This window comes from Ursus americanus, chromosome 13 (assembly GCF_024610735.1).
Source record: "Ursus americanus isolate L20-20 chromosome 13, mUrsAme1.1.p, whole genome shotgun sequence".
Taxonomy (NCBI): domain Eukaryota; kingdom Metazoa; phylum Chordata; class Mammalia; order Carnivora; family Ursidae; genus Ursus; species Ursus americanus.
The window spans coordinates 32,968,051-32,995,298 of NC_142139.1; the positions used below are offsets into that span (position 1 = coordinate 32,968,051).

General features: G+C 35.6%; 1 long non-coding RNA gene and 1 other non-coding gene across 2 annotated transcripts in view; one reads left to right on the forward strand and one right to left on the reverse strand.

The window, feature by feature from the left end:
• The window catches only part of LOC123793254 (uncharacterized), a 107,753-nt gene that overhangs the window by 25,864 nt on the left and 54,641 nt on the right, over nt 1–27,248 (reverse strand). The window lies entirely within an intron of this gene.
• On the forward strand, nt 24,860–24,966 carry LOC123793407 (U6 spliceosomal RNA). The gene has a single exon (XR_006779944.2). It is a non-coding gene; the product is annotated as a U6 spliceosomal RNA (small nuclear RNA).

Below are 27,248 nucleotides of genomic sequence, written 5' to 3' on the forward strand. Positions count from 1 at the left end.
ATGACTCCCCCATTTTCAAAATACTTCAATTGCTTCTCATACTTAAAATTCAAAATTCTTAATCTGGTTTAAGACAAATTAAGCTCTATAACATTTGTCTTCCCTCCCTGACTCTTTCAAACACACATATACCTTTTTTTTAAAGCAGTTCTGTATTTTCTAATATTATATCTGTAAATTTCAAGAATTTTGTAATTCATATAATAAGTAATCCACATTCCCATAATGGTTGTAATTATCAACATATTCAGGTAGTCGATTTTTATATGAGTGAAGCAATTTCAGACTTTCTTTTATGAAAATAAATTACTCATCTACTGTATTCTGTTCTGCTCATGGAGAATGCCATTTGCTTTATATTGCTATTTCATATAAAATTATTTTTATCTACAAAAAGAAACACACATATACTCTTACTATACTGTACATCATTTGTCAGGCTCCACAACACAACATACGTAAGCATCCTCCAGAATTGCAATTTATTTGCTACCTCAGGACCTATATAATTGTTATTTCTTCTTCATTGGATGTTCCTCCTACTGCCAAGACCCTCTTCCTAATAGTTTCCCCTTGACTGTTTCTTTTCATCCATCAAATTCAGATCTTGGATTAAATGTCACCTTCTTCTAGAAGTTTTCCTAGCTACCCAACCTAAACTATGTCCTTCCCATTAGTCTCTCTCATAGCAACTTGCCCTTTCCCTTTAGAGCAGTTAGAATAATTCTTAATTATAACTTTATTTGTTACTTATTTGCTGTCTATGTCTCCCACTAGACTACCAGCTCAGTGAGAGCTGGAATCAAGTTCATTTTGCCCACCTTTATATACCAAGTACCTAGCTTATACTCAACAAGTACACGATGAACAATTAAGTAAATAAATTAATTAAAATATCGGTGCTGTGATGCACTATCCTCACTTATCAGAGGGACCAGGCAGTTCTAGTTCTGATTCATTGCATAAAATGTGAGTCTTGTCTAGGGAAACTGAGACACTCAATTTAGTAGCTGGTAAAAGTGCTACTGTATCCTTCTGAGCAACAAGCTAAATTTGTTTTGTGATGGTGGCCTCCATAGGCTAGAGATGAGGAATTATTTCTGTACTTAGGATGCAGCAGAGGTATCCTTTACAGTTAATGTAGTTCAACACCTCCAGTTGGCAGTCATTCTGTGATTTAATGTGAAGTGAATAGTTTGGCCTCGTATGCTGGCTAGACATTCATCTACACACCAATTCCCTTCTGGAACCGCAATGCATTAGGAAGTACATGTTGGGTCTCCATTTGTATGTCAAGAATATACCCAAAGAGACAGTCATTTCTGAGTCTCAGAACTATGCTGTTGGGAAAATCCAAATTATAAGCAAAATTGGCACTTCTTGTATCTGGATCAGAACATTCTGGGTATGGGATTGCAGTGGAAATGTTCTTATATAACTCCTTGAATTTTGGGAAAATGGGATGCATGAGAGAACTAGGTTTAGAATAGTTTGCCTTTGAGGTTTGGGAGGGAACATATAATTTCCAGAAGTAAAATGAAAGGAAATGAGAAGGAAAATTTCACTTTAAGGATTTTAATATCACCTTGGAAACTTGATAATAGAAATAGAAAGTGTTCAGATTTCAAGCTTTTCATATTACTGCCATTGTATTAACAGGATTACTGGCATCTGTACATAATTCTCTTTAATTAACTGAGTTACATAATCCAAGATGGACTGTGAAACAGAAGGTGAATTTTTTCAGGGTGTGACCTCAGAATTAACATATGCAATATCACATGGACTCACTTCAGAATTTCTTCTGATTATTTCTTTTATTTTTTCCGTGGGAGACATCCTTCATTTTGGATTTGGTTTATAAAGCCAATGGATTAACATAATAAATAATAAAGTTAGGAAACATAGACATTAGTAGAAGGAAAACAACCTTATTAATTGGGACTGTTTTAGTTGCAAGAAACAAACCTCAAAACAAACCAGATTAAACAAAAGGGGGATTTATTGGAAACAAACTTGGGTAACTCATAAAATCAAAGATGAACCAAAGCAGCTTTGAAGACATCAAGGAATAAAATCAAGCAGTAACTCACAAGGCTTGTCTCTTTCAGCCTCTCTCATCAGTCTCTCAGTTTCTCCAATTGGTGAGAGACATAAAACCAGCATATACTTTCAGCTTTCTTACAACAAAGGTATAAAGAAAAATATTCTCACATGGAGCCACTTAGGGAAAAAAAATCTCAGGGAAGTATTTTGATTGGCCCAGCTCAGGTTAAATGCCCACTACCAAAGCAATCACAATGTCCAGGTGGATATGATAGGCCAATCTGATAGGGGGGCTTGGTCATATGCATAGCCCTGAGGCAAGGAGACAGAAGAGTATAATGATTAGAAACCCTACCAAAATATCAGGATTAAAGTGAGAAAAAAAGAACCTTCTCTTAACCCACCAATGGCTGAGGGGGATATTTTTAAGAGAAGAGAAAATGACTAGACAAAAGCATAGTATTCATCTTACTTTCTTCCTATATCTATCCCCCAGAGAAGAAAATGAGGAGAGGAGATGGAAGGGGAGGGAAGGAGAGTTGAGTTTTAACTAAAAACAGCAGGATTTCTATACCAGGGATTTACAGGAGTTACACACATACATTTCTCAGTGCATACTGTTTTTAGAAAAGGGTATGATAGGCAAAATAATGGCCCCAAAGATATCTGCATTTTCATTCTTGTGATCTGTGAATATGTTACTTATTTAGCAAAAGGGACTTCAAGGATGTGGTTATGGATATGGATTTTGAGAGGGGGAAATTTCCTGGATTATCCGGGGGGGGGGGTACCAATCTAATCACAGCAGCACTTAAAAATAGAGAACTTTTTCCAGTTATGGTTAGAAAGAGATATGATGATAGAAGAAAAGCCAAAATAGGCAAAGTTGTTGGCTTTGAAGATGGACATACGGGACCAAGAGCTAGGCAGTACATGTGGCCTCTAGAAGCTGGGAAAGGCAGGGAAACATTCTCTCCAAAAGCTTCTAGAAAGGAAACTATCTCTGCCAACACCTTGACTTTGCCCACTGAGACATGTTGTCAGACTTCTGGTCTACAGAACTATAAGTTAATAAATGTGTGTTGTTTTATACCACTAAGTTCATGGTAATTTGCTAATACAGTAATAGGAAATCTAATATAAATTGGTATGAAACCTAATATAAGGTGACATGAATCTTAAGAATAGGCCATACACATAATCTGTTAATATCATTTGCTTCCAATGACAAAGAAAAATTATAAAAGAGCTGTTCTTGGGGGTAGGAGGATAGTTTTCAAATTCTGTTTAGAGGATTTTCCTATAAATTAGTGAAATTTAAGGGCATAAATTACACCACGTTCTCAAGTGATGGAGTCTTTGGTGTCAAAAGGTCAGTGCATTAATGTAGTTTGTTTTTTTCTCTCATGACTTTCTTCCAGGTACCCTAAATTATGGGAAAATATCAGAAAAGGCAGTTGGGCCTATAATAATTAGACTCCCACTGGGTTTTAAATTTCAGTGATTGAGTGATGTTTCTGTTTCTCCTCTAACAGTCTTAATGGCCCAGAAGCATTGAAGAAATGACCCTGACCTGATGGACAGAAGTTAGGTAGGGAGTGAAGGAGCATCGTGTAAGTCTGGACCTGCATTCAAGACCAGAACTGTAGAAAAAAGCCATTGTATTTGTCGGGTTCCTGATATCAGCAGTAATGCTCCACATCTTTGTAGGCAGGAATAAGTAAGACCACATCTACCTTCAGAAGAATTCCCATTATTAAAAGAACCCAACTGGGACTGTGACAGGAGAATGGAAATCCTGACAATCAATGCTACTTCCTTTTTGTTCAATACCAATATATTAAATAGTTCCAAATTTGATCAAATAGTGGGTGGACTAAATAGAATTAAAAGTAAACCACCTATAAACTATATAGGCCACCTCGCCATGATGTCATCAAATACAAGCTATTTGAGGGTAGAGATTTTGTTTGTTCACTGCTTTATATTCAATGCCTGGCAGTAAATACTTAATATATACATACTGATTGTATGAAGAACATTCCAATCCCATTATGATTTTAGCAGGTGCAGGGAGGTTTTGTTTGGCTTAGAGTTCTCCTAATGAAATACAATCCTGACCCTCCTTAGCTAAAGAACAGCCAATTCCAGAAGAGCTCTTCCTTCTGCCTGGTAGTGTATGCCAGTAACTCAAAATGAGCAAAAATTCTGTGGCTGTTATAAAGACATACACGAGTGTCTGTTTATTTCCAAGGAAAGCCAATAAATGTCTAATAATACCATCTTCACCAAAGACATGACAGTGATACTGGATGAATCTTTTGGAGCCATACAGCTTCTCTCTTCCTTCCAAATTGAGAGCAACACCTCTTCTATCTTCTGCCTTCATACCTGTTTTTCTTTCTGCTTGGAAATTCTTCCCCAGAATTTCACCAATCTGGCTCCTTCTTATCATTCCTGGTTTAGCTTCAACATCACCAATTCAAAGTGGCCTTCTAACCTCAGTCACTTTATCATATCACCATGCTTTATCACTAGCTCATATTCTCTTGCTTCTTTGATTTATTTTGTTTTTGCCTTTGTTTTTATTTGACCTGTATATGTCTTCCCACTAAAACATAGCTCTAATTATTATTTAGATGATTTTGGCAAGCTTCAGAGTCTCAGACCATCAGGAGACCCTCAGATGAGGATCTAGTTAATAAGCATCAAATGAGATAACAATATAGACTGCCCAGCATAGAGTCAGTTTTCAAAAAGCAATGGTTTAGGAAAAAAAGATCTATTCAATTTATTAAGCTTAATTTTTTGAATGAAAAAAAAAGTGACAAACACCATTTTAAATTCTAAGAAGAAGAAATATAACTTATTATTTCATTAATAGCAAGACACATATTTCAGTTTTATAGTAAGGAATATATAGAAAGAGTGATAAAGATAAAACCTTGATGTTTTTCAAAGTCACGAGAGGAAATAATAACATTATGATTTTTCTTTTAATACAATTCTTTAGAAAAATAAAGAAATGAGTAAATGTTGGTAGGATTTGTCATTAAAGGCACTTTAACACCTTTTTAAGATGCAGAAACTATATGAAATCTTCCTCATTTTTTGCAAGGAAAAAAATGTTAATTTCATGATTCAAAATGTCTCACAAACTTACATAGTGTAATGAGCCCATCTTGTGGCCTTTCATAATATTGCCACTTTTAAAGTAAAACATATCTGTTAGTCATAGGTTTAAATTGTGTCATTTATTCAACAACGAACTTTGGAGCACTTACTGTGTGCTGACTGGTGGGGATACAGTGATAGGAAATGCAAGAAAAAACAAGATCTTTGCTCTGAATTCACATAGATTTAAAGGAGAAAGAGACATTTAAGCAAAGATAATTATAGTAAGACAGTTAAATGCTATTTTACAAAAGTATAAACTTAAGTTACCACACCAGAGTTAAGTAAAGTGTCCCCAGAATTCAGAATGAAACTAATGTATCTCCATTTCCAGGAATAACTGTGATCAATAAGAAATCATGTATCATTAGAGATTAGGTTAAATATTAATATCTAGTCTGCCATTCCATGAAGAAGTGTTACAGATTTATTTAACCTAGTGAACACACAGAAACCTAAGTATATCTGGCTCTCATCTAAATCATCCATTCTCAAAGTATAGCAAGTAAATAGTTTAAAAATAGCTCCCTATGTATGTTCCCTATTGGTAAGCAGCTTTTTCTATCTCCCTATAACCACTCACAATAATAGCTTTGAAGAAATGGAATGACAGAGAATATTTTAATCAGCCACAGAGAAGGGGAAAGTCCCCCTTTCCAACCTGATGGTTTGGGTGAGAAAATAGAAGTAGAAAAGATAAGCAATCATATATATGCCCCAGCCTCCTAGCTACAAGGCTTTGTGGGAGGAGATGGATGTAATAGACTGAGAGGAACACTCCCTGTTAAGGGCTCTGAGAGATCATTATGCAGAGAGGCCCTTGATCAAGAAATGGCTATACCTGGTATGGGTGAGACAATGGAGAGGCATGGTCAGCCATAAATAGGACCGACCTCTAATCCTGTGTGAAAAAGATGCTGAAATGAGAGCCCACAAGCCAATTGTGGGATCTGCCATAGTGGGGGAAAAGCTGACCCACAGTCTACTGCAAGGTAGACGTCATTGATAAAGGTCAGATGAAGGATACAGCAGAGATTCGAAATGTCTTAGCACTATCAAGGGGTAAAGAGAGGCCAAGTCGGCAGGAAGGGGAAATCAGAATCAGATCTTGACCAAGTGGAAAAAGAGCAAAGCACAAGTTTACCAGGCAGAGAAGTCAGCTATGGACACCAACAGAACACAAGGACTGAAACAAATGTATCTCAATGAACAACAACCAACCCACACCCAAGGAGGAAGACTTACTGACCAAAAGCTAAAATGTAATGTGGGTTATATCCATATACCCAGATGTCTAGGCCTCCATACTCCTTCTGTACAGGACACAGCCTTCACTTGTTTCTATATTTTATGCCCTCACATATCATCTCATTCGGCAAAACAAAGGCTCTTCCTAAGAGCCCACCTTCCTTAAAAAGCATAAAAGACAGAATTGAAAGAGCCTAGTATTTTAAGCATATATCCTTTCATAATGCTTATATGACCATAAGATTAAACATAGAGTTTCATAGCAAAACACATTAAAAATGATATTGAAGGTAATACAGAGAAAAAACAGAAGATTTTAAACTTGATATAGATTCTTTGAAAAGATCTCTTTAGAAGTATGCAAGATGAGCTAAAATTTTTGTCTCTTTCTTCTTTGTTCATTCATTTTCTTCAACAAACATTTTTGAGTACCTACATTATACGTGATGCTATGCAGATGTTGGGGAGGAAGATTTTTTTTTCTGCTACCTTTCAAGATTCTTCCAGCTAGTCAGAGAATTAAGTTGATATGAGATAGATTAGCAAGAGAAAATCAAATTTAATTTCATTCATCCAAGGAATCCACATACACATGAGATTCCGAAGACAGCCAGGCAAAATGAGGTCTATATGTTATCCTGAACTTAGGAGAAGGGAAAAAAAGGGACTTCAAAGAGAAGGGAGGTAATTCACAGGAAGTTGAAACAGAGCAAATGTTTGGTAAACAAAAATTTGCTGGGCCATACAGAACCAATGGGATATAGAAAGGAATTTTAACAAACGCACTTTGCTAAGTTCCTCACTGTCTACCACCCCTAGTTCACATTACAATGTAGTTTTCTATGGTGATAGCTCTCTTCATGAGAGAAGAATAGCTTGTCCACCATCTACATTCTTTTAGGCAGTTAAGAGGAAGGTCAAAGTTTATTCCTGAGTCTTTTGGGCCTTGATTATTTTCAGCTCAAAATAATCTGTATACCAAAATGGCACATCTTGGGATAACTCTTTCTAAACCCCTACACTGACAATTACTACAAATATGATTTAGGAGAAGAGGAAATCTTCCCTTCTTCCAAAGTTTTCAGACCTGGAGATTAGATGAATTCTTCAACAATCCATTCAACAAATATGTTTTGAGTCTTATCTAAGCACTGCACACTGTGCTAGGAACTACACAGTAACTACTGCACTAGAAATTAAGAACATAAGACATAGAACAACATGTAAAAGGTTAGATCAAGTCAGCTGTAATAATTTTATCAAGAAGACTAACAATCCATGGATTCTACAGCCATGTAGATGATCCAATGATATAAGGTTTTTATGACCTCTTTTATATCACTTGGATATACAGTTGCTTTCCTGAAATTAAAGATTAATTCCCCAGTTAAGTGACTTTGTCAAGAATCCACATGACAATTTCCTTCAAAAATTCCCTTATATAAATGAAAACTCAATTTCCTCCAGTTTTTCTGATTCTTCATCCATTCAGTTCATTCAATAAATATTTATTATATGCTACTATGTGCCAGTAATCTGTACTAGATGCTTGGAATACAACCATAAACAAGACCTTCTCTCAGTTCTTGTAACAGGTTTTCTCCACTGACGTTCCCTATCAAATGGAACTTGAGTCTGGAGTTCCATATGTCTTTAGGTAGGGAAAATCAACCATTCCCTATATCAAGCCCATTCACAGGGTCACCTACATCAACAATTGCTATCAACCATCTACATATCATGTTTCTCCAGCATCATGCTAAATTCAGTGCTTCTCTAAGATGGTCTCACCTTCCTTGTGTCATGGAAACGGAAGAATAGCACAAGTCCTGCTCTGGATTTCTCGACCCCACCTTGGGCTTCTGTTACCTCCACATGACTTATACTCTAGGGGAAAGAGATAGGAAAGTGAGAAGGTTTCCCATGTGCAACTTACCTTATTTGCTCTCCTCTTCTCCCTGTGTAACATATCCTGTTATCTTTCCTCTTCTAGAGCTTATAGTAAAATTCTACCACAGCACCCTAAACTTTGATTCTTGATTATTAAAGAAAATATTTTAGAATTTTGGAAACCCTCTTCTCTTTGGGGTGACTAGTTCTTGCAAATAAAAGACTTCAAAACTATTGTCTCCCTATGGACTATTAAATTCAAAATGGATCAGTAATATTATTCTCGCTTGTCTTTGCCTTCTTCCTAAGTCAGTGAATGGGTAAAGAACCATAAGACAACAAGAATAATTTCAGTAGAAAGGGGCAGGAAATCTCAGTTTAAAATCTCCAAATAAGATGCTGCTGCTTATATTTCAGTAATTACTTGATAAATATCAGTTTCTCTCACCAGGCCGCAAGTGTCTTTATAACAGAGACTGTGTCTGTTTTCCTCCCTAATGTGTCCCTAGTTAATGAAGACATGGTCCTTGCCCTCACAGTGTTACAGTGCTCAGACAGACAATTCAACAAATAATTACAATGCAATGTGTTCTGCTCTATAACAAGAAACTATAAAGTGCCCTAGGGGACCATTTGAGGGTGACTTAAACCAGACTTAGGCACCAGAGAAGGATCCCCAAAGGAAGTGATAGACGAGCTGGGATCTAAAGGGTAAAGAGAAGTTAGTCAAATAAAGGCCATTTGTGAAGGACTCTATAAATTACGCTCTAGTGTTTAGATTTATTTCTAAAGGCAATAGAAAACCACTGAAGGATATAAATAGGGGACTGGGCCTTTTAAACGTCATTGTGTAGGATAGAGATTGAATATAAAAGAATGTCTGGAGGTGGGAAAGGCTGTTAGGAAATGTTTTCAGCACTGCAGGCAAGTTTGTAGAATTCCAGGTGCCTGGCCAGGGTGACAGTGGGAATGGAGAGAAGTACTCAGTTAGTTAAAGCAGAGAGGGACTGAGAAGGGTTTACAACATTGGCTAGATTTCTGACTTGGGGAACTGAGTGGTGCCATTGGCTGATATAAAAAACAGAAGTAGAAATGGTCTGGGGAAAAATCTATAAAGTCATTTGGAACAGTTTTGTGTAAAGGCCCCATGCCCATTTATTCCTCAATAAACATTTTAATTGCCAGAAAGTTCATTTTTTATTAATTTCTCCTAACAATAATTACTTTCTCTTTCTGGGATTTAGAAGAAGTTGTAGATCTTCCTCTCTGAGCCTGCCAAACATATCACTTAGCAGGGGAAACAAACTTTCTATAAAGCACCAAGACAGCAAATAGTTTCAGCTTTGTGGGACATACAATTTCTGTCACAACTACTTAACTATGCTACTGTAGCAAAAAAAAAAAAAAAAAAAAATCAACAAAACAAAACAAAACAAAAAACGTAAAAAAATATGTAAATGGATGGGTGTATCTGTCTTCTAATAGAACTTAATTTACAAAACAGGCAGTGGGCAGTATTTAGCCTATGGCCTACAGTTTGCCAAACCCTGATCAGGAGCTGTGTTTCCCAACACACCCAAGCAATGTGTAATCTTTCAACATCCATAAACATAGGTTCACTTAGGAATTTAAAAAATCATTTCTTCATTTTTGAGTAGTGTCTTAGCTAGGACTGCTGTAACAAATTACCATAGACCAGATGTCTTAAACAACAGACATTTATTTCTCACATTTCTGAAGGTTAGGTAGTCCAAGTTCAAGGTGCAAGCAGATTCAGTTTTTTGTGAGGGCCTTCTGTCTGATTTGCACACAGCATCTTGCTGTATCCTCACATGGCAGAGAGCAGAAAGGAAGCAAGCTCTCTCTCGTTTCTTCTTATACGGACACTGTTTGTTATAAGAGCTCCACCCTCATGACCTAAGAACCTCCCAAAGGTCTCATCTTCAAATACCATCACTTGGAGATTGGGGTTTCAACATATGAATTTTAGGGAGATATAGCTATTCAGTCCATATAGGTAGTATATGATAAAGAGGTCATTTCAGATCATCATATTATTAAAAATCATTATGTTGACTTTATAACCACGACATCATTAAAAATATTCATAATACACAGAACTAAATTTTTGCTTTCTTCCTATTAACAAGTGACACATAATTTATTTTTTATCATTTGGGCCAAGCATTATTTTTCTAAATGACAAAATAATAGAAAAAGCTTCAGTTTCCTATTTGCAGGTATGAATAATCCTTATTGCTCCTAAACAAAAATGTAATTTGGGTGGAACTATCACTATATGTTTTTTTTTCCTTTTCAAATACATAGGTATTTGAAATACTAGAGAAAGCTTGACATGTAATATGAGAAAATTAAATAATGCAACTTTTGTATCTGTTGAAAATCAAATTGAGATAAAATTGGAGAATTATTATCATCTTGCACTTGTTAGCTCAAAACTCCCCACCACCTGACAGTATCACATTCTCCTGCTACATATTCTTATAATAATCTTTTTTTGTGGGTGGGGTGACATAGGAGCTGAAAGCTGACTTTCAGCTGAGATTCTACACAAGTCATATCACATCAATCCTCTCCTCTCAACCCTCTGTGGTCTTCCATCTCAACTGAAGCAAAACTCAAAGTCTTTATACTGGCTTGCTTATAAATGCAATCTCCATTTCCACCTTCCTCCCTCTTGTTCATTATTACAGTTTCCATGCAGTAGTTCTCAAACATGCCAAACCCTTTCTTATTCAAGGATTTTGCTCTTCACCTGCCCTCTGCTGGACCACATTCCCCCAGATTTGCATATGGCTCATCTCCTTATTTATTTCTTTTAAATCTCTGCAGAAATGTTACCTCCTCAGTAGTACAGACTGAGGGGCATCCTATGTAAATATCACCAATATTGTAACAGCACTCCAGATGGTCCTAAGGGTTAACTTGCTTCAAGTTAACACACTCCGTGTTTGCTGACTTAAGGTCCTTAATCTATAACAGAACTAATTTACTTTCTTTGAGATTTGCAGACCACTGGCCTTGAGGAATAAAGGACCAGAACATTCCCAGCCACAGAGGCCAGCAAGTCTGTCTGAAGCTCCCTTAGTCTTCTGATTAGCCCAACAATCATTTAGCAAAATGTTTTTCTTTTTTAAGGTCACAGAAATGACTTACTGACACCCCCCCCTTTGTGCTGTGTAGACCTTGCCCTCCTTTACAGAAAGAATAGAGTACTCTGTACAAACCCTGGGTACCAAGAAACCAGACCTTCTTGTACAACCTCTGAGCATAGATATAACTCTGTAGCTGACATCATCAAGTCTGCATGTAATCAAGAAATGTCACAGACCACTGCATACCCTTAAATGATTAAACCCCTTTCAAAATCTCTGGACCAGGCAAAAACCTGGGAGTTAAAAAAAAAAAAAAAAAAAAAAAATATATATATATATATATATATATATATATATATATATATATTCTTTCTTATTTATTTGTTTTTTTGTTTGTTTGTTTATTTATTTATTTATTTATTTATTTATTTATTTATTTATTTATTTTTGAGAAAGAGAGAACACAAGCAGGGGGAGGAGTAGAGGGAGAGGGAGAGAGAGAATCTCAAGAAGATTCCACACTGAGCATGGAGCCCAACACAGGGCTGGATCCCACAACCCTGAGATCAGGATCTGAGCCAAAATCAAGAGTCAGATGCTTAACTGACTGAGCCACCCACGTGCCCCAGGGAGTTGGTCTTTGTACAAGAGTCTGCCTTCTCCCCAGGTGGCTGGCTTCCTGAATAACGTTCATATTCCTTACCAGTCAAAACTCTTCTTGAGTATTGGCCTTTCTAGCATTGGGCAGCCAAACTTGGGTATTATTGGGTTATCCCATAACAATACCCTCACTCCCTATCCCCTTTCTCTTTATTTTTCTCCATAATACTTATTATCATCTTACTTATTATGTGTATTTCCTTATTTATTCTCTGACATTGAATGAGGGCAGGTATTTTGTTTAGTTCACTACTCTATACCTACTTCTGAGAGCAATGCCTGACAGGAAACATGTGCTTAGTAAGTTAAGTATGAATAAATAGCACGTACTTTAGCTTATACTTGTATAGTTGTGTGATAACTTGATTGGTTGCATTAGTCAAAACTGTAAACTCTATTAGGACAGAGTCTTTATCTTTTTCAATTCTCTTTATTCAGAGTATTCATTAACTGTCTAAACTATGTCAGCAATGTTCTAAGCACTAAGCAAAGTTTTGTTTCATGGAACCTAAATTATAAAAATTAACCATTTATCTGGGGTGCCTGGGTACCTCAGTGGGTTAAGTATCTGACTCTTGGTTTCAGCTCAGGTTGTGATCTCATGGGTTGTGCCATCAAGCCTGGAGTCAGGCTCCTAGCTCAGCAGGGAGTCTGCTTGATAGATTCTCCCCATCTGCCCTGCCCACCATGTGCATGTGTATGCATTTCTTTCTAAATAAATAAATAAATAAATAAATAAATAATTTTTTTCCAAATCACCAGTTTATCATCTATACATATACATACAAACATAATAATGCCTACTATTTAATGCAATGTTGCAAATAACATTTTCCAAAGAAGATGTAACACTTTCCATTTGTCATGGGTTGAATTGTGTCCTCAGAAAGGTATGTTGAAGTCCTACCCACCAGTAGCTCAGAGTGTGCCCTTATTTGGAAATCAGGGGCACTGTTAAAATGAAGCCATACTAGAGTAGGGTGGGCCCTTAATCCAATATGACAGTTGTCATAAGAAAAGGAGAGACAGACAAACAGGGAGAGAACGTCTGCCATGCAGTGACAGAGGCAGAGATTGAAGTTAGGCATCCACAAGCTAAGGAACACCAAGGATAGCCAGCAATTCCAGAAGATAAGAGAAAGACATAAAATAGTTTCTTCCCTAAAGTTTTTGGGAGGGCATGACCAAAACACCTTGATTTTGGATTTTCAGCCTCCAGAACCATGAGATAATAAATTTCTGTTGTTTCAAACCATTCAGTATGTGGTACTTGTTACAGAGCCTTAGGAAATTAATACGACATCCCATATGTTCTTCTTAAAAGGTGATGTTGGCACTCATTCCATCAACTGTGAGTGTCTATGTCCCCTCCCTCTGAACCTGAGTGAATTTTAATGACTGCCTTGCCCAATATAGCAACACCATGTGACTTCTGAAGCTAAGTCATAAAAATGTCATTCACTTCTGCCTTGTTTTCTCAGGATCTTGTTCTTGAAATTTACCCACTATACTGTGTGAAAGCCCAAGCAGTCCATGGAGCCGCCTATGTGGAAAGGTATCAAAGTCCCTGGCTCAGAGCCCTGGCTGAGCTCCCAGACAACAGCCAGCACCAATTTGCCAGCCACATGAATGAGCCATTTTGAAAGTGAATTCTCCAGCTCCCAGTGAAGCCACCCCAACTAATATCATGTGAAATAAAGATGAACTGTTCCCACTGAGCCCTGCCAAATTACAGATTCATGAGTAGTATAAATAACTGTTTTTGTTTTGAGCTGTTATGTTTTGGAGTAGTTTGTTACACAGCAATAGAAAACTGATGCATACATGCCTATTAAATATTTATTGAATGAATAAATGATCTCATACTTTATAATGGTAATGTGGCCTGGTAAAATGGTAGGTCCCTCAAAAGCGGTCTAATTTAAAATGAGAAGGTATCTATTTTTTATTATCTGGACAGTCAGACACCATAAATGCACACATTGGTATAAATAACAGACCAAGGTTCTGGAAGAGGCTTGAAGGTATGGAATCTGGTACTGATGTAGAGATTTACCCTGGAGGGACTTAGACACATCATCCTTTGAGATGGAGTGATGGAGGTAAGAATTTTCCCAAAGACTAGCTTCTCGCTCCATACCGTTGAATCCTTGTTTCTCATCCACTAACTATGTATTACTGTTCCTGGCCCCACAGGACACATTCATACCACAATAAGACTTTTGGTCCCATACCTCCATATCATAACAATGGGCTAACTGACACAGCAGGTGGTAGGGATATTCTTAGAACCCATTCCTACTCTATGATAGCTAGTAATTAATTACACAGAAATGACTACAAATCACATAAATATTATGCACTAAAACTGAACTAATTATATTTCCTATTCTATTCGCAATTAACTTCATGGTATATCTGTCTTTGCCTCTGTCCATTTTAACTCCTCCCTCTTCCTTTCCCTGCCCTACCCAACACACAAACACATACGCACACACACATCACACACATACCTTTCTTATTAGAGCTTAAGTTTTGATCTTTACTAAAATTATTAAAGTCATAAGAAAATCTTAGTGTCAATTTTAGGGCAAGACTTCTTCAAGATAAAAACGTGAGAATACTGTATCCCAATACAGGAAGGCTTAATCAGAAGCTTAATTTGGGGGAGAAATATAATTGAGAAAGGAAGATAAATTCTGGCCAACTACAGTGCTATTGTCTGCTGGTATTTGCAATCTAGCTAGACTAAATCAATGCCTAATATATCATGTTCTAGAAATTTGTAATATTAAATAACGTGATTTTCACAAAGATTGATTTTCAAGGATGATTGGGGAAGTAAAAAAACTAAAGGTGAAGGATAAATGGTTAGCATTAAATAACTGTCAATTATTAAACTTCAGTACACAAAAATTTAGAAGCCTATTATGGATATTGAGAAGAGGGGGAGAGAGAGAGAGAGAGAATGAGTGTGTGTGAGAGAGAGAGACAGAGAGAGAGAGATTATTTTTTTGGTCTTGGTTTTGCTTTTTATTACTTTTTTAAATTACTTTTTGACATGGGATATTCTACGGGGAAAAAGTTGACATCTTGGAAAAAAATGTACATTTGTAAGATAACCTTATTAATTAGTACATAATTCCAAGCCCGTAGAAGTCTGAGTAACATATTTTAAGAATGTTCTTAGTTGTTTTAGCAAATAGCTTTCCAAATTCCCAAATGTCCACCCTCCATATGCTACTCCGATCCTTGTAGTTGCAAGTACAGTATGTGTGTAATTTAAGAACACAAATAAATTCTTTCTGAGTTTCTACTTCCAGCTTCCACTTACAACTTCTGGAAGTCAATTTTGCTTTTCAATTTAAGTGCTCTGGGTGGTTTTGTTGTCTACATACCTAAGTCACTAGATATTTTTTAACCATACTTGGCTCTGTTAGTATAAGCTGAAATAACTTCCTCTTTTTTTTTTTCATTAAATAGTTCAGAAGCCTCCCATTGCTCCCCTCAACAACAGGTTTTTTTTTCTTAATGTTGAGAATTTTGGTGAAAATACTAACCCACCTACTCCTATTTACATAGCCTTCGTTTAAACTGAATAAAACCATGTTGTTTTAAAGTTCTTGGTGTTTAGCACTTCATTTCACTTTCCTTTAAATTATCTTTGAATTATTTTCAAGATATTTTTTAGAAAACTAGGATGGTTATGGATCCAGGGCAGTATATCAGAATGTAAAGACTACAGATTCTGGAATCTCACAGACATCAGTTCATTCCAGCTTTGCCACTTTATAACTTTATGTCTTGGGCGGGTTATTGTTATTTAATAATAGGCTCAATTTCCTCACTGTACTTTGAGCCAACACTAATATCTGTCACTGGGTTCTTGTGAAACATAAATATGGTCACATAAAATGAGTTTAACATAGTATCCAATACAAAATAGGCACTTAATACATATTAGCTATTATTAGTATAATTGACGTGTACTATTTATTTTCTTCATTCTACCTCAGTTAACACCATAAAATGTGATAGGATTAATGACAGGCTTAAATAGACAAATCATGACTCTCTACCCTCCCTACCAATAAGCAAGTAATTCTTAGAAAATCACATATCAAATTAAATTCCAATTTTTTAGTGAGAAATAAGACATAGTCTGACAGGGGAAAAAAGGTTTTTTTAATTCAGTAAAAGCTGAAATGTATTTTTAGGATAGCTTGGTTTGTAGCTTAACCAAAAAAGATAGAAAACTCCCAGAGGAAAATATACAGCAAATAAAAGCAGAAAGAAATAATATGGACTTCTCTAAGATCTGAGCAAATACGACCTTGTAGAGGAAAAGACCAGGAAAAGTTGTTCAGATTATGTGATGCTGGAAAAAAAGTTTCCTATGAACACTTTCTCGACCCCATTCACTCACACATAGAATTATCTATTCATTCACCTTACATTTATTAATAGAGCCTACTATGTGCCTGGTTTTTTTTTCCCAGGCACTGGGAATACACAAGTGAACAAGATAATAATAACAGTACTTTAATAGCTAATGGAAGTGATGAAATAATAGTATTTTTAAAATATCTTCCTAAAATATCTTCCACACATTTACTCTAGCTGTCTGATTGCCTAAGGTAGATTAGAATTTATAGCAAAAAGAATGTAAAGGCAAAGACTGAGTTAATATTCAATAACTGACATTCAAAAATACGGTTATACATCAGAATCTTAGATTTAAAACAAGACTATTGGCTTGGATTTTCAAAATCCTCTATCTCCCTTTTAGTATATGAAAAGCAAATTAGAGAAATCTTTGCTTTGCCTATAGCATCCTCCAAGAGTACAGAGATAGTCCTTCAGTTTAAGACAATCAGAATAGCTCTGAAATAGTAGGAGGAAGTTCATAGACACAAAAGAAAAACAGTTTAGTCTTCTGGCCCAAGGAATCATGGGAACAAGAAAATAGGACAGGCAGACATAAGCCTCCCTGTTTTCCTTTCCCAAGCTTCAACCAGAAAAGAGGCAATACTAGATAATGTGAGGAAAGTGTTTAGGAAAGGGGATCTGCAGGAGCCTAAGTAAGACCAATCAAATCAGGGAGTGCTGCTGGGTCCTGAGCAAGCCAAACAAAAAATATAAATTATACCAGCCACGGCTCAGCCTTGAATGTTGGCAGGACATACTGCACCCAAGTATTCTGACATATTACCTGAAGACCAAAGGAGGCAAAAGATGACATTTGAAGATGCTAGCATTTCTCTAATTTGATAAGGGTGTTTTCACCGCACCCATCCTCCTTATCATCATCGCTAATTGAATTGTAACCATGTTTCTGATATTGTATCTTCTCTACCTACGAAGAAACTTAAAGATAGAATCAAGAATTTTGGAATATTAGCACCTGAAAAGGATGCAGAAAAAATCTAGTTCCTCCTAAGAGAGTTAACTGACTTGTCTATATTTATCAACGGGTCAGTGGCAGAGCCAGCACTTGCCCCTGGCTTCCTACCCCTAGACCTCTGCCATTTTCCCTAGAACAACTGGCTATGAAGGGAGAAATAGGATTTGAAGACTCTAGTAGGCAGAATTCTAAGATAGCTCCTAAAATTTCCATCCCCCACTGTAGAGGTGCAGCCTTGTATAATCCCCTCCTTTTGAGTGTGGGTGGGATTTAGGGATGTGATAGGATTTCATTCCCATGATTAGGTTAACTTAGATGACAAAAGTAAAGGAGGGAAGGGATGTTACACAGCAGATTACTAATACAGGTATGTGTTCCTATATTTCGCTCAGTGTATATTAGTACCCAGATGTTATTGGTGATTTTTTCAGTAGGTGTTTTGAGATTTATTCATGACTGATTCCTATGATTCACATTTTAATTATATTTGTTAGTCAAATATATACTGTGAACCTATGATTGCCTGTATCTATATAGCTTACATACTCAACATCTGTGAAAAAGTCTTCTGTGTTACACTTTAAAAGACTTACTCAAGAGGGTAATGGTGTTGTGCTTAGTAACTACAATGGAATGAAACAGTCAAAGAGGGGAATGTTATATATATGAAATTAAAAATCACAAGATGGATCCTTAGGGAATGGTGACGTAAGAGGTAGGGAGATCACAATCTGGTTCAAGTTCAGCTTTACTGAGGACAATATTTCAAGTGTAAATAAATCAAGTGCGTCAGATTATGGCCAGAATAAAATTACTTGGCATAGGTGGAAAAAACAAAATATTATGTTGCCATAGCAAGCCAGGTATATTTCTATAGGCTAGGAATGTGTTAAAGATAGTAGCTGACAAATGCACAGTAAGTTCATGTTCAACAGCTCACAGTAACATTAACTTCTGGTTATCACTACTTATCACTAGTACTGATATCTATCTATCTAGTTCTATCCATCCACAATATGAAAAGCAAACTGTTTCAACATCACTTTATGTTTTTACTTAGACACTTCACAGAACAATCTGTAGATCAGAAAGTATTTACTGAGAATCATTTGTTTCATTCAATTAACACTTAATGAGTGTTAAGGCCAGTGCTAGGTGTTGGAAATAAAATGATAAAAGCCACAGCCCTAAGGAATCTTGACTCTAATTGATCTCCTTTAATATTCTTTTATGTCCTCAGCACTGTGCTAAGCCCTATTGGTAATCAGTCATAATGATATGCCAGGTTCTTTGCCTAAAGAAATTTGACTCAGGGAAATGGGCATAAACATTCTTAATACTAGTGCTAACTTGGTTGAAGCAGATGATCTGTGCCATAATATGTTAGAGAAAGAGAAGTCACTGAGGACTAGAATAACCCCAAAAACCTCATGCAGGGAGGCACTCAAGCTTATCCTGAAAAGATGGTAGAGCTTAGAAAAGCTAAGGAAATTTTTAAGGCATTCTGAGTAAGGAGAGCATCCTAAGAGAATGGGTGAAGGTGGGAATGGGACTGGAATAAAGTTAACATGTTTGAGGAACATGAAGAAATTGTGCCTATATGAGCAGAGGGTGTTTTCTGATTGAATACAGAGAGTGGAAAATAAGAATTTCACGTAAACGTACAGATCCAGGTATAAATAACATGTTTTTATTCAGCATTTTCTCATTTAGAAGCGCTATCATTTTTGGAATAGATGTCATACTCAGCGGAATCTGTTGGTAACTTTAGTGATATATAGAAGCACTATAATTCCTCTCTGTGTAATGATACTCTGAAAATTTTATCCTCTTCATAGCTACTTTAACAAGCCTTCTTGTACAGGTCTTCTGAAAAGCAGATTGGAGAAAGAGATGAGGCCCTCAAAAGACATGCTCATTTAACAATATATGCTTGGCATCAGCTTTTGTTGCTATTTTTTGTTGGTTGGTTTGGAAGGGTTGGGTGGGTTGGTTTGGTGTTTGATTTTGTTTTGCTAAGAACAAAAATTCCCAAGGTATGAAAGTTTGAAATATCATTGGATGGACTTGAGAATTAACTTAGTAAAATGTATGAGAAGTAATAAAGCTCCAAGGGAATGTCAATAAGATGTCTTATAAGGTAACTTAAATACACTAAAATATTATAGGATAGTTCAAGAAATACAGAATCTCATCAAGATATAAAAAAAGTTTACTGCAGCCTTGGTAGGAGTACAGACTTTTCCCTTGTCAAATCAAAAGAAAGAATTTACCAAGGGTATAATTTTATCCCAAAAATAATAGGTTGTAAAACCAGAGCCATCTAAGGTGTGTGGACTTGAAGGACCCTATGTTCATAGAAATCATAATATCATCTGTTGCTAGGGAAGAAACACCCACACATCTACAAAAGCAGATCCCATGTTCCAGCTTCAATGCCTGGCTTGAAATAGTCACAATAGCATGGAAGTGAACTGTTGATATAACCTCAACTTGTCTGAAATGACAAAATTGTTCCGTCAGTGGGAAGTATTTTCTTAACCTCCAGGATAGTTTTAGAGTAAAGGAATTAAGAAGTAAATCAATCCACAGTATTAATACTCTTGATTATGAATACTTTTTGTAATTTAAAGTTCTTGTAATGTTTAAGAATTGGTACATTGGAGAATATAACAGATTAGTTTTGTGATTCTAATAGAAAATGTATAATTGATTTCAGATTTCTGATTTTTAAGTTGAAAGGAATGAGAGTTTAACTTAAGTTCAAAGGGTTTCACTCTTCATTGAGAGAGTGCAAAATATTTTCCTATCTCTGGAACATATTAATAAATTAATTAGGAGGTCTCTTAAAGGATATTCTGATTAGCTTATAGAGATAAATGGGCACTTACATAAATCAAATATTTCTAAAATCCCAAAAAAATAAGGAAGTTGAATTTTTAATACTTTAAATGTGCTAGACTTAGGTCTCTTATTAAAATAATTTTCTGTGCTTTACATTGACTTTATTACACCTCTGATTAGTTAAGGGGAAAAACCCAAAGAACAAAGCCACAGATCTTCTTCAACAAAAGAGAGTCTCAGAGCCTCATGGAAAAAGACTAAGTTACTTTAAACCACTGGCACTTCAAATAATTGACTTTGGGGTATGGGTTTCTGAACTGATAGTGTTTAGACAACTACCAGTGGACTGATTTTCAGGATTTTTTTTCCATGAAACAGAGGCTTTATGAAAGCAGATTCCTAATTTAAGATCCAGTAGAACAAGAATACATAGAACTGAGCAAATTAATGTGGGAAATGTTATTGTAATTATTTGGAATATTGTCTTGTTATAAGGTTCTGTCTTCTGGATATATGAAGTATGACTCTAGATTTATAAAGCTAATTCAAGGAGACATATATCTGATGCACATATGTAAAAAATTAGGCTAAACCACATGAGACCATCCCTGTGGGGGGGTGTGTGTATGTGTGTGTGTGAATAATCTCTAATATTATTATGATCATCAGGTGGGGAAATTATGGGGAAAATTGTGAAAAATACTGAAATGGGTAAGGGAAGATTAATTAATGACCTTTCAAAGGAACACTAAGTATTGTTTAGTGTATGCCTCCAGGTTATCTGGAAGTCTGCCCCTTTCTTTATCTCTAACTAAGCTGTTATACAACTCAGCAAATTATTAAAAAATGATGTAAGTTTTTACATGTAAATTATTCTTATCCATAGAGATGTAAATGAATTTCGTCCCACAGAAGTACAATTTCACCACCATCACCCCCATTCCAAAGAAGAACCTATTGGTAGCTATTAGCAAATTCATTTCACAGTTCTTGATTGCCTCTAATTTTTATTTTACATATTACTGGTTTCCTTATTATTAATTAAATAAATAAAATAGCTGACACATTTATTTTATATTTGTACAAGATCCATGATATTGCCTCTTTTAAAAAATTATCCTTCAACATAAGCATGTTACAAATCATTTTATTTTAAATTTTATTTCAAACTTGCTATTAGGAAGCACTTTCTAAAAGAACCAGTTCAAAGACTTGTGTCGTGTTAGTGATATTTCATAGGATTAAAATTTTTTTAAAAAGAGTGGTTAGATACTCATTGTGAGACTAGATATAGAAGACCTAATTAAACATCATTAAACTCCTCGTAAAGATGGTTAAAAGTTGTTAGGGTACTTCCATGACTGATAATCAGGAGGGGTTTCCCAGAAGAGGTTCTTAAAATCTATTGGTAAAATTGCTTAAAATTTTATCAGAAATGTTAATTACTTTCCAAAAAGGTTAGTGGACTACCTTGCTCCAGACTGTTTAGGAATGATTTTTTTTCACATCCTGAACATTTTTAGAAGAACCTGAAATTTGCTTCATTCCTAGGTTTAATTAATTACGTTTAAAAGAGCTAAGTACTTTAAAGGAGTGTTGCTTAATAAAGTCATCACTTGCCTAGTCAGGCATCTGAAGTACTTAGAAGGAAAATCAAACACATTAAATTTATTAAATGCAATTTAAATGTTTCATAATAGAGGCAGCTGCGTGGCTCAGTTGGTTAAGTGTCTGTCTTTGGCTCAGGTCATGATCCCAGAGTCCTGCTCGGTTAGGAGCCTGCTTCTCCTTCCTCTCTCTGCCGCTCCCTCTACTTGTGCTTGCTCTCTTTCTCTCTGTTAAATAAATAAAATCTTAAAAAAAAAATAAATGTTTCATAATACGTAATTAAACTTGTAAATGAGGTTTGTTGTACAAGCAAGTTTAATCTTTTCAACTGGATTAAATGATCATAAATCAAATGTCTTCAAAAATAGTTATTTTATTTTACATAAAACTATTAAATTTAGAAATTTTAATAAGTAAATTGTAAGTTAAACAAGAAGTTTTAGGAATATTTAGAGTATTTTTACAATATATTAGGTATAAATATTTTTTAAATATATAATCCTTTTCACAATCAAAAGCCAACACTCAAATCGACAGTCCAAGGCTGAAGCGCACTGCATAACAGAAGTCCTGATTTTCATTAATAAAAATGAAATTAAAAAAATTAAAATTAAAATTAAATTAAAAAGAAGTGTTTCCCTTGTCGTAGGAAAGTAGTATTGATTTTTGAAACTTCTGTTTCAGTTATATGTGTTTGTGCCTATTATTGATCACAATATAAAATTTATTTTTTACTGAGGATACAGTCAGAAAACTTTGAAAGTCACTGATACAGACACACCAGTACCTCCAAGTAGCTCAAATTCCCTATCAACTGTTTTTAATTCTTCAGCCATTAATAATTCCTTAACCTAGCACTTAAAACCACTGGCTCCCTACTAAACAATCTAAGACATCAAATGCAGGACACACTGTATTTCTTCATGTATTTGCTCATTTCCTACCTGTTGTGTATTGGTTTGATATGATTTCAAATCCACTTGTTTATGACCTAAGTGAAGTTTTTTTAATCCATTTGATTATGACAAAGACTGTTCTCACGAATAAGAACTCAGTTGCTCAGCTGTCGACATGTCCCACTGGGACTTATCAAAAAACATAAAGAAACAACTATGTCAAGGGGACATTTACACTATAAACACCCAAAGTTTGTAAGGATTATCTGAGAGTGTTCTGTCTGGGCAAGGTGACTCTTTGCTGATCTAAATAGCTCTCCAAAGACTTTGGGGCTATTAGCTCCTGCCACAGTAAAGGCAACTCTTACCAGCAGTAGTGAAGAGTGAAGTGGCCCTGCAAAGGAGACCCCGTGGCCTGTCAGTACCAGCACCAGCGATCCCTAGCAACATGCTCTAGCAACAGAGGACTTTTATTTTGGGGCTGGCAGCTGGCAGTTCTCCCCTGGTTAAGCCATCACTCCTTAGTATCAACTCCTACCTATAAAGGTATATACTAAATTTTGACTATTTTCCTTTTATCTCCACTTGCCTGGAACAACAGTGTAATAAATCTATAATTTCTTTGGAGTATGTTATATCTCTCTGAGCTTATTAAGAGACATTATCCTATATGCTCTTGGCTTGTGGAATTCCTGCAGTGAACCTGTGTTTAAATAAATTTCTGGCAAAGGCATAGTCAGTCTCTGAGCATTAATTTGCCACCCAAAACAAAACACCATTCACTGCCTAACCCAATACAAATCCACTTATTCTGAGAACCCAAGCCTGTTCTTGGAATATCACCAAGGATCTTCTAGTGGTTGGTCTCTTTTTCTTTTCCCCCTAAGTAGGCTCCATGCCCAACATGGGACTTGAACTCATGACCTGAGATTGAGAGCTGCATGCTCTACTGACTAAGCCAGCCAGGAGTCCTGGTCTCCTTTCAATCTTATCTTACTCGGGTTCCAAGGCTTTAATCATTTCTTCCTTCTTGACATTCTTTCCTTCCAGGGCACCCATGGTACTGTTGTCATCAACCTCCTCTCTCTTTCCCTATCTATCCAACTCTTCTTTACCATCAAGGCTGAGTTTCAAACTTATTTCTCTTAAAGACTTTCAGAACATTCCACACCACACTAATCTTTCCTTTCTCTATAGTATTGAAGCTCCTAAATTTTATATCATATTATGTTAGTACATAGCAAATTATTTTCTCATTCTGTTTGTGGCAGAATTTTAAGACATAAAAATTCTTAGTTAATTGGGTCATAAGCATGTTATCACTAAGTCTCCTTAGCTGCTCATTTCAATCATATTTTAGAGTGGCTTGTCTTGATAGTACCCTAATTCCTAGGTTCTAACAGCATTTCCTAGAGTGGAAATGTTATCGCCATAATTTAAAAAATTTTAAATGGTGAATTCCTACTCAATTTTCAGGATTAGTTTGTACTTCATTTCCTCAGTGAAGCCTTTCCTGACACTACTTTCCCTAAATCATTCATTACTTTCCTCCTCTATGTTCCCAGCATGAACATTTCTCACAATTATGAATCACACTGCACTATCCTTACTTGTTTTAATGTCTACTTTGCCCACTGAACTGTGGGCCATATGTGTGGTATATGTGTACTGTGGTATAAGTGTGCAGGGGTGAGTGTGTGTGTGTGTGTGTGTGCATCTACCTATCTGGTACGAGATGTTTGTGTAGTGTCTGTGGTATATATGTGTGTGGTGTGAATATAAAAAGATTTTGGGGCACCTGAGTGACACAGTCAGTTAAGCCTCCGACTCTTGGTTTTGGCTCAGGTCATGATCTCGGGCTCTGAGCTAGTCCTGGAGGCTGCTTGAGAGTCTCTCCCTTTCCCTCTGCCCCTCCCACTCATGCTCTCTCTCTCTCTAAAAAAATAAATCTTAAAAAAAAAAAAAGATTTTAAGTGCTTGCTTCAGCAGCACATATATGAAAATTAGAACAATACAGAGAAAATTAACATGGTCCCTGAGCAAGGATGACAGGTAAATTCATGAAGCATTCCATATTTTAAAAAAAAAAAAGATTTAAAAAGACCTCTTGGAAAATAAATTAAGCTTACAGATGTTTTTGCAAATATGGGCTTCCTTATGATCCTTCTGGAGAACAAAACCATGAGGCAAATGATGTTGTATCTGTAAGTATGAATGTGTATATATATACAAAGTGTATCCTTGTAAACACTAATAATTCATACGTAGATGCAATTATAGCCAATATCATGTAAGGTATTTTTTTAGCTTCACATTTCAGAGAAATTCTAATTAAAGAATTAACTCTTTATTAATTTTTATTAATTTTATTAATTTATTTTTTAGTAATTTGTATTAAAGAAGTCCTCCTATAACACACACACACACACACACACACACACACACACATATACTGTTTATTATAAAAATTTGGTCTCCATATTTAACAGATTCATCATAGATGGTGTTTACCTGGTATGGTAGGTTGAACAGTACCCCTAAAGGTTAATGTCCATCAGAACCTCAGAATACGATTTTATTTAGAAATAAGAGTCTTTGCAGATGTAATTAGGGAAGAGATCCAGATGAGATCGTACTGAATTTGGGTGGGCCCTAAATTCACTTAGTGTCCCTAAAACAGACAGAAAAAAACCACCTAGGGATACATGAAAGGAAAGTCATGTGAAGATAGAGGCTGAGATCAGAATTATGCTGCCACAAGCCAAGAAATGCTAGGAACCACCACAAACTAGAAGAGGCAAAGAGGAATTCTCCCCTAGAGCCTTTGGTGGGAGGACAGCTCTGCTGATACCTGCCCTCCAGAATTGTGAGAGAATAAACTTTTCTTGTTTTAAGACACCAAGTATGTAGTGACCTGTTTGAGCAATCCTAGGAAACAAATAACACCACTTATCAATTATTCCTTACCCTTACTTAGATAATAAGTACCTCTTATATATGCTTTAGTGAAATAATCATTTTGCCTTCTGAAACATTCCTTTCATTCATACTTATCTTTAAAAATAAAACAAATTCAGAAATCAAATGAGAAAATGCCTGAAACTTAACAGGATTTTCATTTGACTCCCAAACAGTCCGAAGAGAAGCAAAAAACACTATGTGTATTATATCCAATATCAATAAAAATATATTTCACAAACTTGAACTAGGAGTTTTAATTTGTGCTTTAGCAGTAATTTTCTTTTTAATTTTTTCCAAATCATGTATTTCCAGAATTCAATTGAGTTATTAAATTTATTGTTTATTACTTCAAAGTTGTCATCTATATTTTGAAGTTTTTCAAAACTATTCAAACTGAATCTCTTTCACTTTTGCCTCTTCAATTACCTTTAGCCTATTAGCCTTTAATTGCTCTCAACTTCCCCTGAAAATTAGAAAAATCTAGCTTTTAAAAAAATATCTAGGCCTTGCCCCTATGCCTAGAGCATCTGATTTAATTATTTAAAATGTAGCCTAGCAGCAATATATTTTGCAAATATATTTAAACTTTTTTTTTGAACTCTCTACAATTCATTCCCATGGACATCTGATGTTGTGGGCCACTACTTTAAAGTGAACATGCATGCCAACTGCTAATCCTAGAGGCTAAATTATTTGCTTTTTTCATACCATGTACTTACTATTTATCAGCAGAATTTTATAAAAACTGTTCATCAATGGTAGACAAGGATTTCACACCAGTAAGACTTTTTAGAAATAAAATAAATTATTGAAAACTCCATATAATCATCACCATAAAATCACCAAGTAGAAAGGAACCTAATGGAAAAGGATAGAGAGTCCAGAATAAAACACATGTGTAGATGGTCAATTAACTTATGACAAAGGAGCCAAGAATATACAATGGGGAAATCAATAAACTGGATAGCCACATGCAGAAGAATAAAACTGAGTCTCTTTCTTATACCATACACAAAAATAAACTCAAAATGGATTAAAGACTTGAATTTAAGACCTGAAACCAAAGGATCTCTAGAAGGAAACATGGGAGAGTAAGCTCCTTGACACTGGTCTTCACAATGTTTTTTGTTTTTGTTTTTGTTTTATTTGATACCAAAAACAAAGGCAAAAAAAAAAAAAGCAAAAATAAACAGGTAGTCAAACATACATCAAACTAAAAAGCTTCTGCATAGCAAAGGAAATTATCAGCAAAATAAAAAGACAACATATGGAATGGAAGAAAATATTGGCAAACCACCTATCCAATAAGGGGTTAATATCCAAAATATAAACGAAACTCATACAATTCAATAGCAGAAAAACAAAGAACCTAATTTAAAAAATGGACAAAGAACCTGAATA